The following is a 16295-nucleotide window of genomic DNA, read 5'->3' as shown; positions in this document are numbered from 1 at the left end:
TTTGAACCAAAATCCTGAAACACTCAATCCAGCACTTTTCCTGTTGCTCCTTCCATCAGTTTTTTCAATTGGGTCCAACTCGTCATGAATTCAATTTGCAGTTTACTTGACAAAGATTCTGGGGTGGTTTGCTATTTCCTTCTTCAGCTCATTTTACAGATGAGGAAACTGAGGCAAACAGGGTTAAGTAACTTGCTTAGGGTCATGCAGCTAGTAAGTGTCTGCAGTCAGTTTTGGATTCAGGAAAGAGTCTTCTTGACTTCAGGCCCAGCACTTTATCTGCCCCTTGTGATGGTGGGGAAATAAAAAAATGGAAAAGCCTGCAACAGAGATGCAATAGCCGAGACTGCCGAGCTGCCACTCAAAAGGAGAACATTCTCTTTGGAATGATGTCCAGAAAAGATGGTTGAGAAAGGATCAGAACAAACTGAAACGGGCTCTCTTTGCCCGGGAGACCAAAGGAAGTCTGAAGTCTCTTGGCTTTAGCCTTGAAGACAGAAAGGAGAAGGGTCTCTTGGCTTTGAAGACAGAAGAAAGAAGGACACGTTCAGCTCTCTCTGACTTGCTCTGTTGTGATTCAGTGACTGAACTTCCAGACCCATCGGCCCGTTTTCCCAAATTGAACTATGTTCCACCATCCTTCAACCTAAGAGTCATTTTAGTATTAGGGAAACCCCAAACCCTCTTTCCCTCCATTTCTTATACTTCCTTTCCTCCCCAATAAATCCCTTATTTAATTTAGAGAAGAGAAAGAGTATTTTATTTGAGACACCATAAACTTACCCTGAGTTGGTTTAAAGAAACCAGAAGGAGAATCAACAGGAAGGGGAGGGAAAAAGGGTGAAGGGAGGGAAGAAGAGAGGAAGGGAGGGAAGAAGGAAGATTAACCTGATCTTTAGTTATCATTTACCATTCAAGTAATTTCCTTATTACACCCTGTACCGTGTTGCTTTTTCTATCAGTATGTCCTGATGCTGCCTGCCATTCTTTAACGATAAAATAATCAGATATTAATTTGGTAGAGACAAAAGGCTAAGTGGGAACACATGCTGTTTGCCCTTATTCATTGAGGTGTGGATAGAAGTTATACTATATTCACAACTGTGTATTTCTAAAAACTACTACCACCCCCGCTTTGAATTACTTTGAATTAGTAAAAAGCCCCAAATCTATAGCAAGCCCAGTTACTCTCTACTTGCTTTTACCACTGGGAAAAGCAAAAATAAAAAAATCCTTAGCACCATACCTGTCATATAGTTATTGTTGAGTCATTTCAGTTATGTCTGACTCTTCATGACTCCATTTGGAGTTTTCTTGGTAAAGATTATGGAATGGTTTGCCATTTCTTTTTTGCAGCTCACTTTACAGATGAGGAAACTGAGGCAAACAGGGTTCAGAGACTTGTCCCGGGTCACATAACTAATAAGTGTCTTTGGCCAGATTTGAACTCAGGAGGATGAGTCTTCCTGATTCCAGGCCAGGCAGGAACTGAATGAGAAAATATCTCAACAATTAGAAGTTATAGAGAAAAGATTTCATCTTGGCATAAGGGCAATGTTCCTTATAATTAGAGCTACTCAAAAGTGGACTGAGCTGCCTTAGGTTGTAGTGGGTTCCTTTTCACTAGAGACCTTTAAATATATAGTGTATGTGCCCTGGCTCTCTCTCTCCTAGGCAGGGAGGTGACATTGGGAGGTTGTCTCTACCTTCTGCTTCCATAGACTCAATAATAGGGTCTTAAAAAAAAAAGAATCCTTCCTTCTGCCTTAGTATATCCAAAGAAGAAGAGTAGTAAGGGCTAGACAATGGGGGGTTAAGTGACGTGCCCAGGATCACACAGCTAGAAAGTGTCTGAAGCCAAATTTGAACCCAAGACCTACCATCTCCAAGGCCTAGCTCTCTTTCCACTGAGTCACCTAATTGCTCCCATATGGTAGATTCTTAATAAATGTTAGGTGACTGACTACAGCTGCAATCTTAGCTTCCATGGGAAGAGTGCCACCACAGTAGAGATAGGAGTCAGTGCCTGCTAAATAAACCCTGTGTGAAGTCCCAGGGCTCCTATTTTCAGTTAATATTTCCATTTGAAAACCCTTTCATCTGTTTTCAAGATACTCCTTTGCAATATTCACAAAAAAGAGAAAGGGGAGAAATGGAAGAATAGACCTAACACTTTGGACGTGTGGAAGAGGCACGAATGAAAACTTCGGAGGGAATGAATCAAATCAGAAAGAATGAGCTGAGTTACATGTGCACCTGGCAGAGGGTAGCAAAGACAAAGCCATACAGAATGGAGGCACACATCCTATTGGTGATGCAGGGGGATATGTAGATGTACCGAAATTATTCCCAGAAGAAAATAATGAGATAGAGGGAAAGATTCCTACCTCTATGCAGTCCAGGGGGAAAAAGATAAACCTAAGCCTCAGACTAGTGGTAGAGTAGGATCTATGATTATTAACAGTATAGATCTGCAAGAAGATGCTAACCCCGTACCATCAAAAAGCTTAGTAGTGAAAAACAAACTGAAACTGATTTGAGAAACACAGAAGCTGGTGACATGGGCTTAGATCTATCTGCAAAGCCAGAGTTACCAACATCTGACAAAAGTTTACGTGGCGTTGAGCAAAAACCCAAGAACATAGTGATTGGATTCAGTGATTCAGATTCTGATACGGAATCAGAAGGAATACCAGAAGGCGTGATAATAATGGATGAAGATGCTGTAGAACGAATGCCTTACCAATTTTATAAGCTTTATGAAGGGGTAGACAAAGAAGGGGATGTGCGGGAGACAAGTGAGAAGATTGAGTACCTGACACCAGTGCAAACAAAATCTTACCGAGACAGCGATGAGGAGTTATTCTTTGGGCATAGAACAAGCTGCATACCATTGGAAGAAATTTATGCAAGCTTAGGGGTTGATAATGAAGATGATTTTATAGAGAAGTTGAGTTACATGGCTTGTACAGATACAGATTTTGAATGGGAAGGAGAATATTAAGGAACATATTGAGAACTGGAGGAGGAGAGATAGATACACAATTTCACTTCTATTCTCTAACTTCAAACACATGACAAATACCATTCATGCTGTAACAGTGAAGCCAAGATTTGTTGGAGCTCCATAGGGTAACATACTACGCAAAACCTTAGGTGAATGAAGACTATTCTTGGGGTAGCATAGAAAATAAGTTATTCCAGCAAGAGAAAGACAAGTAATTCACCTGATCCCTATTAGCTTCTGTCCTAGGTTGAAGGACCTTTGGGGGGTGGGAGGACTTCTGAAATCAATCTGAGAAGAAATTAACTTTTGTTGGTGACTTTGTGTAATTGGAAGAAGAAAGAAGATTTAACAGTTGTCCTCCATCTCTCTGACTGTCTCAGGGTCACAGTTGTGAAAGGACTGATGTTTTCCATAATCCTCCTAATTCTCCTTATAGATTAGGGACACCCCTATCCCTCTCACCTCAATCCCCATCCTGTTGTTCCCAATAAACCCCCTTACTTGAGAAAAGAAGAGTAAAGAATATTTCTCGGAAATCTCATAGTTCCCCTGGGTTACTTAGAAGGTGACTGACTAAGACCAGGGGAGGGGAAAGGGAGGCAGAAGGGTATGGGTGGAAATTGGGAGGTGAAGGGTGGTATTGAGGGAGGAGGAGATTAGGAAAAATCTTGCTCTATTAACCATCACTAGTGATCAATAGGCAACCCCAGAGTAACCCCTCTGGCAGCATCTCTCTATCTCTCATTATCTCTCATCTATCTCCATTACAAATAGGCATCCTCAGGTTCCCCTAGCATCTCTATAGTCGCTGCCAAAGTAGTATTATTTACCACAACCAGAAATAGTTCCACAGATTATCTCTTTATTAAAGAGGTCTTTCTAAATCACAGTTTGCTCTCCACTGCAAGCAACATTGATCCCACCTGTCACTGTCCCAAGGCAGACTCTGGTCTTCACCAACACTAATCATCCCTCCATCCTACCAGTTCTACTGCTACCCTCAGTAGCGTCTTATTGAAGTGGTGGGATTCCTGGTTCTGGAGAGAAGATGGAGGCTGGAGGATTGCCCCTAGCTACTGTACTTACCAAATGGTTTTAATCTTACCCACCAAAGAAAATCCTACTTACTGGAACACTACAAGTCATGGAAGATTTTCTTATAGCCCACAATGAGTTCTTAGCATCGGAATCCTTCAGGGCCCCTGTAGTAACCCCTGTGGAGGCATCTGGATGATGCACCTGAAGCTTCTTGAGGCTCTATTGTGAGAACTCAGGCAGCATTGCTTTAGGAATTGCAGTGCTTCACAGTTTGTGATACTTGAATTTCATTTGGCAGCAGAGACAACGTTCTGGTTTTGTTGACCAGGAAAGGAGTTAAAACATCCTGTCATGGATGTGTTTAGGTGGGCAGAAAGCCCAGAAGGAAAAAAATGAGACATATTTGAATGAGATGGAGCTGGCACAACACAAAGTCAGGGAGAGAAAACACCCAAAGGAGTGGCTAGGGGAGCCGCATAGTTTTAAACTTCTTCATGGTCCTTTCTTGTCATTGATCACTGGGGCACAATCCCATCACAACAGGAGACCTATAAGTTCAGAGTGAAGAATTGTCAAAGTCTCAGAGAAAAAAACCAGCCGTGGTGGGGCATCATCGTATCTTCCACATACCCAAAAGTTTGTGAGAAAAGTGATGTACATGTATGTTGTATGTTGGCCATTCTTGCTCTAGAACTCAGTATTTTGCAACTATAATTGAGTAGGCATCCATCCATCAGACTAATGCAGTACAGCAGCTCTCACTTTTTTTTGTACAATGCAGGGATCATCAATGACACCTGTAAAACCCAGTGGAGTTGCTCGTTGGCTATGGGAGGGGGGTGGGAGGAGAGGAGGAAAAGAACATGAATCATGTAACCATGGAAAGAGATTCTAAATTAATTAATTAAATTAAAAAAGTCTAAAAAACAAAAACAACAAACCAATGTAGGGATTGTGGGCCAGGGTCCAAGGAGAGTTTTCATAGGGTAAATGATCTTGGGGGGGGGGCAGGAGACAAAAAACATTGCATCTCTATTTTTACTAGCCCTTAACTGAAAATTGGTATTTCCTTCAATTATGAATGTAGGCGTCAATCCACGGTAGCATTATCAGACTTACAAAAACGTCCATGGGCTTTACTTCTTGGATATGTTGTTTTCATGAGAGCAAAGTTCATGTAGAAAAATAAGCATTGTCTATGTCATGGATACCCAGGAACCACAGTGTGTCTACGGAACAACTACAGAAATAACTCCCCCTCTGTGGCCATCACAGTATTAAGGAGCATCCTTTCAATCATTCTTTTCTGACAGATACCTAAGAGCCTAATAAATGTAGTGCCTTCAGTAAGAGTCAAGGCAAGAGACCCAGAAGGGAAAGCTAGCCTTACCATCCCAAACACTAGGGGCCAATTTTCACTTTTTACCCATGATGGCAGGAGACCCTGGACAGATCATTTACCTCAGGGAGTCCTTGCATGAAGGAGAAATGATTCAGTTTTCAGAGAGCCCCATGAAAAAGCATCAGACATTGGACGTTCCTCACTCCCATAGCCAAGACGCTTGAATGACAACACATTACAAATATAAAGAAGAAGCACCTTCTCTGTAGTCAGAAATTCTAAACATCAACCACTGAATTTTAAACTCAAAGTCCCACCATTTGCCAAGACTTAGCCCTTTGTTGAGCAACTGGCATCCTAGGCATCCTTCCACACATGAACTCTATGTAGCCCAGAGATCCATCCAGTGCATGGCATAGATTGACCAATAAACATTTATTAAATGCTCACTATGTGCGAGGCACTGTGCTAAGCACTGGGGCTACAGAGAGAGGCAAAAGATCTTCCAAGAGCTCACAAGCTAAGGGAACAGACATTGTGAAGACAACTATATCACACACACATAGACATGTATGATATATTGGAAAGGGCAGCGAGGTGGCCCAGTGGATAGAACATCAAGCCTGGAGACAGGCGGTTGTGGGCTCAAATATGACCTCAGACACTTCTTAGCTACTTGACCCTGAACAAGTCACTTAACTCCAATCATCTAACCCTTACTGCTATTCTGCTTTGGAACTGATACACAGTGTCCATTCAAAGATGGAAGATAAAAGTTTAAAAAAAAAAGATACATTGGAGTTAATAAGAGGAAAGGCACTAGAATTAAGGAGGACAGAGAACAGCTTCTCACAGAAGACAAGATTTTAGCTGGGAGGCAAGGCAATAAGAATCCACATATAGATCCAGCCATAGCACTGCTGGGTTTGTACCCCAAAGAGATAATAATGAAAAAGACTTGTACAAGAATATTCATAGCTGCGTTCTTTGTGGTGGCCAAAAATTGGAAAATGAGGGGATGCCCTTCCATTGGGGAATGGCTGAACAAATTGTGGTATATGTTGGTGATGGAATACTATTATACTCAAAGGAATAATGAACTGGAGGAATTCCATGTGAACTGGAACAACCTCCAGGAAGTGATGCAGAGTGAGAGGAGCAGAACCAGGAGAACATTGTACACAGAGACTGATACACTGTGGTACAATCGAATGTAATGGACTTCTCCATTAGTGGCAAAGCAGTGATCCTGAACTATTTGGAGGGATCTATGAGAAAAAAAAAAACACTATTCACAAGCAGAGGACAAACTGTGGGAGTAAAAACACCGAGGAAAAGCAATTGCTTGGCTACAGGGGTTGAGGGGATATGACTGAGGAGAGACTCTAAAAGATCACCCAAGTGCAAATATTAATAATGAGGAAATGGGTCTTGATTGATGGCACATGTTAAACCCAGTGGAATTTCGTGCCAGATATGGGAGCGGTGGGGGGAGGGGAGGGAAGGAACATGATTCTTATAGCCATGGAAAATTATTCTAAATCATCTAATTAAATAAAATTTTTAAAAAAGAACCCACATGTAGGACCCAAGAATCCAAGAAAGCTGACAAAGAAACACCACAACTTTCCTTTAAGGGAAAGGGGGATATTTTTAAAGTTCCTAATGCCTTTGAATGACTACAGCACTCTACTGCTTCACCAGATTGCTGAGATCATCTATGTGGATGTTCCTTTCAGTGATATAATGATGATTTTGTCATTTCCACGCCTGCCCATCCTGTGCGTCTCCTACTCAGCACAAAGGAGGACTAAGCAACTTGCTGGTTTCTTTTTCGTTTGGCCTTTGAAATATCTTCATTAAATTCAGCTCAGCTAAAGAAACTGAAATTGACATCATTCGAAAGAAATGTTTACGTCTGCGTCTTTGGGAACATTTTAAAATGTGATCATTTTACCAAAGTCAAATTCATAAATCACAGTTATGAGCAAACTCTGAAATAGGCTTCTAGTGTTTGCCTCAGAAGTATTTGGGACCTAATCACACTGCATTCAGATTGGTCCAACAAAGAATTCACTTGGAAATTGTTTTCTTTAGGTGAAAATTCAGCTTTCCTGCTCTGAGATTGTAAGTGCTGCCTGCTGGGACGCCGCAGAACAAAAGGAGGAAAAATGTCACTTCCTATTGCTAATACTTATTAGTTCGCCATACTTTCTATGCTTAAAGCCCATGCATCAAATCCTTTAAAGAAAAGGAAAATAGAGCCTGTCATTTCCTATTGTTTAAAAGTAAAAATCCAGCCTGGGAAAGATTTTGTAAAGAGGAAGTGAGTCTAATTCCAATGTGTAAGTCAGCCCCAATGGCACCCACTAAGCTGGAAAGTATTTGGGCTGTTTCCTGGGAAGGGAGGAAAGGAGCTTCAATGAGAAGGGCATGTAAAATAATGGTAGCATTAGCTCACCAGAATATTGAAAACGCATTCTCACATCACCCACAATAGCAGAAGAATGTGTTCCTAATTCAGTAAGAGTCTACAAGCTGATGTCACCTTTCAATTCTGAACTTCCACAATTCATTCAGAAAGCTGGGACCTCAGTTTGTACTAGGTAAGAGGAATGGAAAGGTGTGGTATGTAGGGGTCGGGTCACAGGACAGATCAAAGACTAGCTTTGCATTGGCATGGGATGAACTTTTAGATTGTTGAACTATTTTTGTCCATTTAAGCCTGGGAAGTTCCTTTCTCAAAATTATAAATCTTGAGCAGAATTCTAACGGCTTAAAAAGACTAGTGGCAAGTAAAGAAGAATGTAAGAAGTTATTCCAAGTGAAAGAATACATGTAGAGCATCCACACACTCAAATAGTTCAAAGGACCTGTGATCTCTTAGGTCTACAGCAGGGATGGTGAAGCCTATGGCATGGGTACCAGCTCTCTGTGGGTACTAACTTGCCCTCCCTCCCCACCCCCAGAGTTCATTACTAGAAAGGCAGAGGGACTTGGGAGGAGCTGCTTCCCTCCCTCTCTCCACCATGCTAGATGACATTTTTTTCACTTCACTTGCCCCTCTGTCCAGCAACCCAATGGGAGCACACAGCAGGTAAAGTGGGCAGCTCACAGGCAGCAGAGCTGGAGGGGAGGGGAGTTCTGGGACCATTCCCCTCCCCCCTCTACACTTGCTGAGGGCATTCCTCACTTCACCCATCCCTCCCTCCAGAAGCTCAATGGGAACACTTTCTCCCTTCCCTGTGTGGGTAAGGAGGGGGGATGGGGCATACTGTGATATGAAAATCACTTTTAAAGACCGATATATATTAATTTAAGGTCGCCAAGAAATTCACTTATGAAATTCCTAAATGAAACACTCAAGTCAGAATGGAGTTTTGTGGTAATTTAATTACAAAGGGAGTAAGAAATTATTAGAGGGAGAGAAAGAGGAAGAGAAGGGAAGAGGGAGAGAAGGAAGAGGCTAACTCAACCTCCTGGCAGAGCCAGAGGGAGTTTTAGGCCTTGGAGGGCCAAGGCAAGGAAGGGAGTCAATCCTTTCACTCACGTGACCAATTTGAAGGAAAGCTGTCTGTGGGCCTCCACCCAGCCCGAGCTCCAGAATCAAACTGAGTCTAGCCCCTGTCCACAGTGTAAAAATGGAGATTTGAACCCCGGACTTCAATTCCCAGGAGTCCGTGGTAGCTCCCAGAGTTCCCCATAATCCCAGGTGAGGTCATCACCTGGGCCATGAGGAGAGAGGGGTTTTTAAATGGATTCCGACTTCAGGGTCTCTCTCTTCCTGCTTCTGCTTCCAAGGACACGTGTCTCCCAAGATGTAGTGAGTGTAATTGAATGGGCCTTTTGGCCCTCCTAGCCACGTGCTTTCTATATTTGTATTTTCTTTATTTCTTAATCTTTAATAAACCTCATAAAAATATAATACTTTTAGCAGAGAAACTAAAATTTTTACAACAGGAAGTGAGCCAACTCCAGAGGCTGTTCTCTACCTCACTTCCTGCTCCTCACACGTGCCAATGGTGACTCAAGCTTGGCTTAGGACAGCCCAGGGGGGCAGTTAGTTATTTCTGATTTGTCCTTATCTTGCACATGCCCGTGTAGTGTGGGTGTGCACATTCCTGGGTGCTAGACCAAGCAAGATGAAGGAAATTTAAAAATAACAATACTTAACATTTGGTGGGAGGGGAGGAGCATGGCACTTGGTCTCTGAGAGGAGGGGTAGACATGGCACTTGGTATGGTGGGGGGGCTGGGCCTGGCACTCCATCTCTAAAAGGTTCACCATCACTGGTCCAGGGATTCCTACCAGTATTGTAAATCATGACCTATGCCCGCCTGCCCATCTGTTATATGATTTTTGTTCATGTTCTCCCATTTATATTTGTGGCACAAAGAAACTAGTTGAGAAAGCAAGCTGTCCATTAGTTATCCTTTGCTCTTGCTAAGTGAAAGACTCATTTTTTTTGTTTATATGTTTTTTTTTTTTTATGGCATCCTTTGCACAACATAATTTCTCATTTGTAATGTGTTATACTTACTTACATCTACCCTAAACCTCTCCATTGATTTTTGGGTGATTCTCAATCTTGACAATCATTTTGACTGGAGCCACTATTAAATCACGTAGTACTGGTTCTTTCTCATCATAGAACTAATATTGAAGTGTTAATCATTTACTTCCAAACAAGGGCAAATGTTTTCAAAGACTACAAGTGGAATTGTTTATCTAAGGAGACAGAAGGGCCATTCTATCCTTCAATTTAAAAATACTCTTTTGTATATAATGTACACTTTGTTTTTGAAGAGGATCAATAATAAAAGAAGGTGATGTGTTTTCTAATTGATTTTTTCTATATTTTTTTGGTAAAAATATTTTATTTTACCAGTTACATGTAATAACAGTTTTCCACATAAGGTTTCTAAAGTTATATGATCCAAATCGTCTCCTTTCCTTGTTTCCTTCTCCCTTCCTGGAGTTGGTAAGCAATTTGATGTGGATGATACATACATTATCATGCAAAACATATTTCCATATTGGTCATTTTTGCAAGAGGATACTCATATAAAGCTAAAACTCCTCAATAAAAACTCAAATAAACTGAAGTGAAAAATTGTATGCTTTTTCTGCATTCCAATTCCAACAGTTCTTTCCTGGAGGTGGACAGAATTCTTTGTCCTAAGTACACAGAGTGATGTCTTGATTTATGAATGAATTGGATTTAAGTGAAGCTGAGTTGTATGAAGTAGTCAGCCCCACTCTCTCTTCCAGAGTCATGGAGGTCAAGTGGCAATACAAAAGTCAGGAAGACGGGTTCTGGCCCAAGATTCAGTGAGTGACTTTGGCATCTTCAATGTCTGATCAAGCTCTAAGTGCTCCACTTCATGGCCATTGGAACAAATTGTTTTCATCCACCCATTCCACCTGGGGAAATCTTCCTGTGCTTGGGGTAGACATCTCCCTAACACACTGATGGATCTGAGGCCTTTCTGTTAACTTCAACCTGATTTAGCTCATCTGGTGTGAGGGTTACTACATACCTGAAGCCTTACAGGTCCATTTCTCTAATACCAACACTTTCCTGGTGGTCTTATATTGCTGATCCCCCCTAATCCTCTGCGTTGACAATTGGGTAATCTTTCATCTTGACTCACAGCCACATAATTTACCATATACTCACTCCCCTTGGATTCTGAAGAGAGTAAGCTCATACTTAGCTCAGTCTCTACATAACATTGGTGCCACGAAACTTGTGGAGTTCCAGACACTCAGGAGGTTGGTTCTTTTTCTTGGTCTTATAAAACTTGCAAGATTGGAGCCTTCAGATTAATCTTCACTTAAAAAGATGAAAAAATAATGAGGCACACAAATAACGGAATCCTTTATTCAGGATTCCACACGGTAGCATCAGACAGAGAGGTTCCAAAGTCCCCTTATAACGTTGTCTCTCACCAGATTCTGCCAGTGAAGGAATGAAGAGAGCAGATGTCCAAGAAGGGAAGAACAAAGATCAGCCCTGGCTGCAGTTTTCTGGAGTTGTCTCCAGTTCTGACTCTATAATTGCAGTCCTTCAAAGAAGCTGCTATTCAACATGAGGTGAGCAGCCTAGAATCAGTTATAAAATGTTTATCCAGGCTCCAAAGTTTCTCCAAATACATACCATCGTGATTTTCCTAGAAGAATGCTCCCCAGCCTCTCAGGCAGGGAATAGCACTTGCATTGTGTATCAGTTTCCTGTTATGTGAACACTTTCTTTTTTTAAAAAATGGGCACAACCTCCAGGAAGTGATGCAGAGCGAGAGGAGCAGAGCCAGGAGAACATTGTACAGAGACCGATAGACTGTGGTACAATCGAATGTAATGGACTTCTCCATTAGTGGCAATGCGGTGATCCTGAACAATCTGCAGGGATCTAGGAGAAAAAACACTATTCACAAGCAGAGGACAAATTGTGGGAGTAAAAACACCCAGGAAAAGCAACTGCTTGACATATAGGATATGATTGAGGAGAGACTCTAAATGAACACTCTAATGCAAATACCAACAACATGGAAATGGGTTTGAATCAAGAACACATGTGATACCCAGTGGAATCGCACATCAGCTATGGGAGGGGTGGTGGGAGGAGGGGAGGAAAAGAAAATGATCTTTTTTTTCCTCAATGAATAATGTTTGAAAATGACCAAATAAAATAATGCTTAAAAGGAGAAAAAAAAGGGCAATCATTAGATATGGTGATCACCAAAAAATCACAAGGAATAAAATTTACTACATTTTTATCAGACATTCCTGAGTCAGCTCTCTATGTTAGAACAGCAACTCACTGGAGCTAAAGTCAAAATTTTTATGATATGCAAGAAGAAATAATAATAAGTAGAAAATACTTGACATATAATTAAGATTTAACCTTGAATTATTTAAACAAGTTCATGAAAATAAAATGAGAGATTAATAACACAAAGTACATTGACATCAACTATAATAATTTGTTCAGAGTTAAAGCTGTAAATTAATTGCTACAAGGAGACCCAAAAAAAAAAAAGCCTAGAAAGTACCTTGGTAAGCAAATATTTGACTTACTTGCAAGTGGAGAGATATGGCTACCAAAAGGAGCACCAAGTTAGAACATAAACTCGCTTGTAAAATTTTATGGAGAAGGATGATGGATATTTAAAAGCATTATTGTTTCATGAAGCAAAGAGTAGAAGTGGATAATAAAGTCAACCTAAAGGAAGCTTGGTTTGATATCCAAATGAGCATATTTACTCCATGGACATGCCAGGATAAAATAGAAAGAGGATTGCAAAAAGAGAAAAAGTTGGAAAAAAACAACACCCAAGCCCAAACCCATTTTTTCCAGTAAGGATCGTGGAACTACTACCCTCAGTTCATGACATAATATTCCCTGATAGAAATAGAAGTTGCAATAAAATGAACAAACATGTGAAAAGCAGTCAGACTAAATCAAGTCTATGTTGAACAAATCTTTGCTGAAGGTGATACAAATGGAAGGCTGTTGAGGGAATAATTATTATTTTTATTTGTTTATTCAAAAAGCATTATGCACCTGGAATACAAGTATTTGAGGTGTACGAGACAGAATTCTAGCTCAATACCTTTCTTGGTGATAAGAGAGTGGCATAGTGAGCACTCAACCATGGCTCTCTTCTTGCTCCTACACAGGCATGGTCTCCCATTAAAGATAAAGTGAATCAGATCCCAGTTCAGATGTCTGCCTAACCACACTAAACTCAAGCCAGCCCTACGTATAGATGTAGACAGCTACTTGTATATATTACATGCCTTATTTTCCAACTTGGGAAACAGAAATATTGACATCTATTAAATATTATTATATCTACTCTTTGTGGAAATCCTGTGACAATTACTTTTGGGTCTAGTTCCAATAGTTTGGATTAAAATATTTCTATTTTTAAATATGTTGGGACTGTTTCAACTCTGCTTTACATGTATTCCAACACATTTGATATCAGAAATTGCGTTAATATCCTCTGAAATACATGAATACAGTTAAAACCTGAAATTAAGTGCTTCACATGTTATATATAAAATTTCTCCATTACATGTAATGAAAGCTCTTAGATTGAAATAAATACTTTTTACCAAGTTAAGGGAAAAAATCTTTCAACTCGTATTCTCTTACTATTTTTAACATAAATAGATGTTATTTTATCAAACGTATTTTCTACCTTTATATGTGTACATATACATACATACATATGTATGTATGTTGATTACGCATCTCCTAAGTGCTAGGCATTGTGCTAAGAGCTATGATGAGATGCAAATTGTCTCTCTCCCTTTCTTCCTTCGTCTTTCAGAGATGGTAAGCAATTGGATCAAGGTTATACACACATTATTATGCAAAACATACTTCCATGTTGTTCATTGTTATAAGAGAATGTTCCTATAAAACGAAACCCCCCAAATAAAAACATAAATGAACCAAAGCGGAAAATCATATGCTTTGATCCGCATTCTGACCCCAAAATTCTTTTTCTGGAGGTAGACAGCATTCTTTGCCATAAATACTCCAGATGGTTTTTTTCTCTTTATTCATTTTTTTCCCCATGTTCCATTTTGCTCTGGTCAAGAGTGAGAAATATGTGTTAGTTCCATTTTTCTCACTCTCTGAAACACAACATTGTAAAAAAGATTTCAATCTGTGATTTTGTCCCTGCCGAGTCTCCTCGCACAGATCAAAACGTAGGCAAAACTTGGCATATGGTTTTGGAGGAAAGTGAAAAATGCAAAATCCTGGATCCCACTGTAGAATGAACTTTCTGAGAGAACCTTAGCCACGTATGTATGTGTGTATTCATTTACATAGGTATACTCAATGATTATAAAGAAAATGAATTCGCAAGAGTTAAGTACAAAGAAATTTGGGAGGGAGGTGGAAAATCAGGAACGTTTTCATGTAAAAAGTGGTCTCTGAGTGGATAATCCAATCACCCATAACTATCACAGTTTGATGTTATATTCATGTAGACTCTCCTTAAAGAAATAGACCTGTTAAATGGTGACTTTTTGGGCCCACGTTCATCTCATAACATTTCAAAAAATCTCAGTAATGCAAAAAGGCCACCAGATTGCTGAGTGACTCAGGGATAACAGAATATTCCCACATTTGTTATCTTGGCAATTTACTGCTATAGTAGAATGAAGCATGACAGATGGAATCATAGAATTTATCACTTATTTATTTGGGTTTATGTTTTAGGATTTTGGTTTTACAAGATTATCCACTTACAAAAATGAATAATATGGAAGCATGTTTTGCATGATAATACATGTATAACCTGGAATGAATTGCTTGTCAGCTCCAGGAAGGAGGGGGGGAGAAAGGAGGGAGACAATTTGGATCATATAACTTCAGAAAACTCATGTGGAAATTTATTAAAACAAAAAAACTAAAACTATCAATTTAAAAAAATGAAGCGTGAAATGATCACTTGGTAGATTATACTACCTACCCCCTTTTCCATGAACATCTACTTTTTTTCCTCTAATTGGCTATCTGGTTTTATAGGGAATAGGCAGCCTGGTTTGTCTTGTATTTCTTTGTATCCGCAGCACATAGTAGGCACTCGAAAAAAGGTTTATTATAGATTTAGGTCCAATATTGGAATGAAACACGATTCTCAAGAGCTATTCAACAGTTAACAAAAGAGATTTACTTTGCCATAGCATAGAAAGGATTAACAAGGATAGAGCACTCAGGTTGGTTACTACTCGTCTTTCTATGGAAAGACAAGAAGAGCAAGGGATGAGGCTTTGCACAGCCTAGGGATGGTGACCAACTCTGTAGGGTCTCTACTCCAAATGGGTGGGCCTTTTATGCCCTTATGTTGACATGGCCTGAGGCCACCAGGAAGCTGACCCAGCAGTGGCATAGCTTGACCCTTATTTGCTTGGGTCAATCAAGGCTTGGGAAAACTTCTTTCCATTGTAGGGAAAGAATTAGCCCAATCTACATGGTGACCAGTTTTTGTATGTGGGGGTGGGGGGGTGGGAGAAGGGTAGAGGGCAGAGAAACCTGGTTGCAATTGATCCTACCACACATGGTAACTATGTGAGTGAAGAGAGGGGACAGATAAGTAGAATGGACAAGACCCAGCAATTGTTTAGGTATGAAGTTGGAGGGAGAGTGAAAAGAGTGGCTATTGGACTCCCACCCTGAGAAGCAGGAAGTATAGAAATACCATCAATAGGAATAAGGAAATTTGGAGGAAGTTTTAGAAGGGAATATAGGGGTGTGATAGGAGAAACATTTACTAAAACTAGGATAGACTAGTTTTTTTTTTCCTGAAGAGCAATGAAACTCTCCTCAAGATTTAATTGGTTTATGGTTGGAACCATTGACATGGGTAGATAAGTCCACTGCAAAAGAAGCTGGGAGTTCTCAGGCTTGATGGATTTTTTGTTTCCATAGAAATCACCTGACTAGGTATGTGTGTTTGTGTGTGTGTGTGTGTGTGTGTGTGTGTGTGTGGAGGGAGAGAGGGGGGGAGGGGGGAGGGAGAGAGAGAGAGAAAGGGAGAGAGAAAGAGGGGGAGAGGGAGAGAGAGAGAGGGGGAGAGAGGAAGAGAGAGAGAGAGAGAGAGAGAGAGAGAGAGAGAGAGAGAGAGAGAGAGAGAGAGAGAGAGAGAGAGAGAGAGAATAGCGTTTCTTTCACCTAAACCAATGCTATATTTTTTTCTGAGTCTTTCCCAAGCTTTGTTAAATAAACTTCCTTTTGTTAAATGACATATTCTTTCAAGTATCTTATTTCATCCAATCCCAAACCTGAACCGCCAAATCAGCCAAATCAGACTTGTCCCAGAACAAAGTGGAAGAGCAAATGAATTTAGCTTTTACCATTATGTCTTTGAGATGCCTTTGGGA

Source organism: Monodelphis domestica, chromosome 4, assembly GCF_027887165.1.
Source record: "Monodelphis domestica isolate mMonDom1 chromosome 4, mMonDom1.pri, whole genome shotgun sequence".
Lineage (NCBI taxonomy): Eukaryota > Metazoa > Chordata > Mammalia > Didelphimorphia > Didelphidae > Monodelphis > Monodelphis domestica.
The sequence above is the reverse complement of the archived record's forward strand: the minus strand, read 5'-3'. Positions refer to the sequence as shown.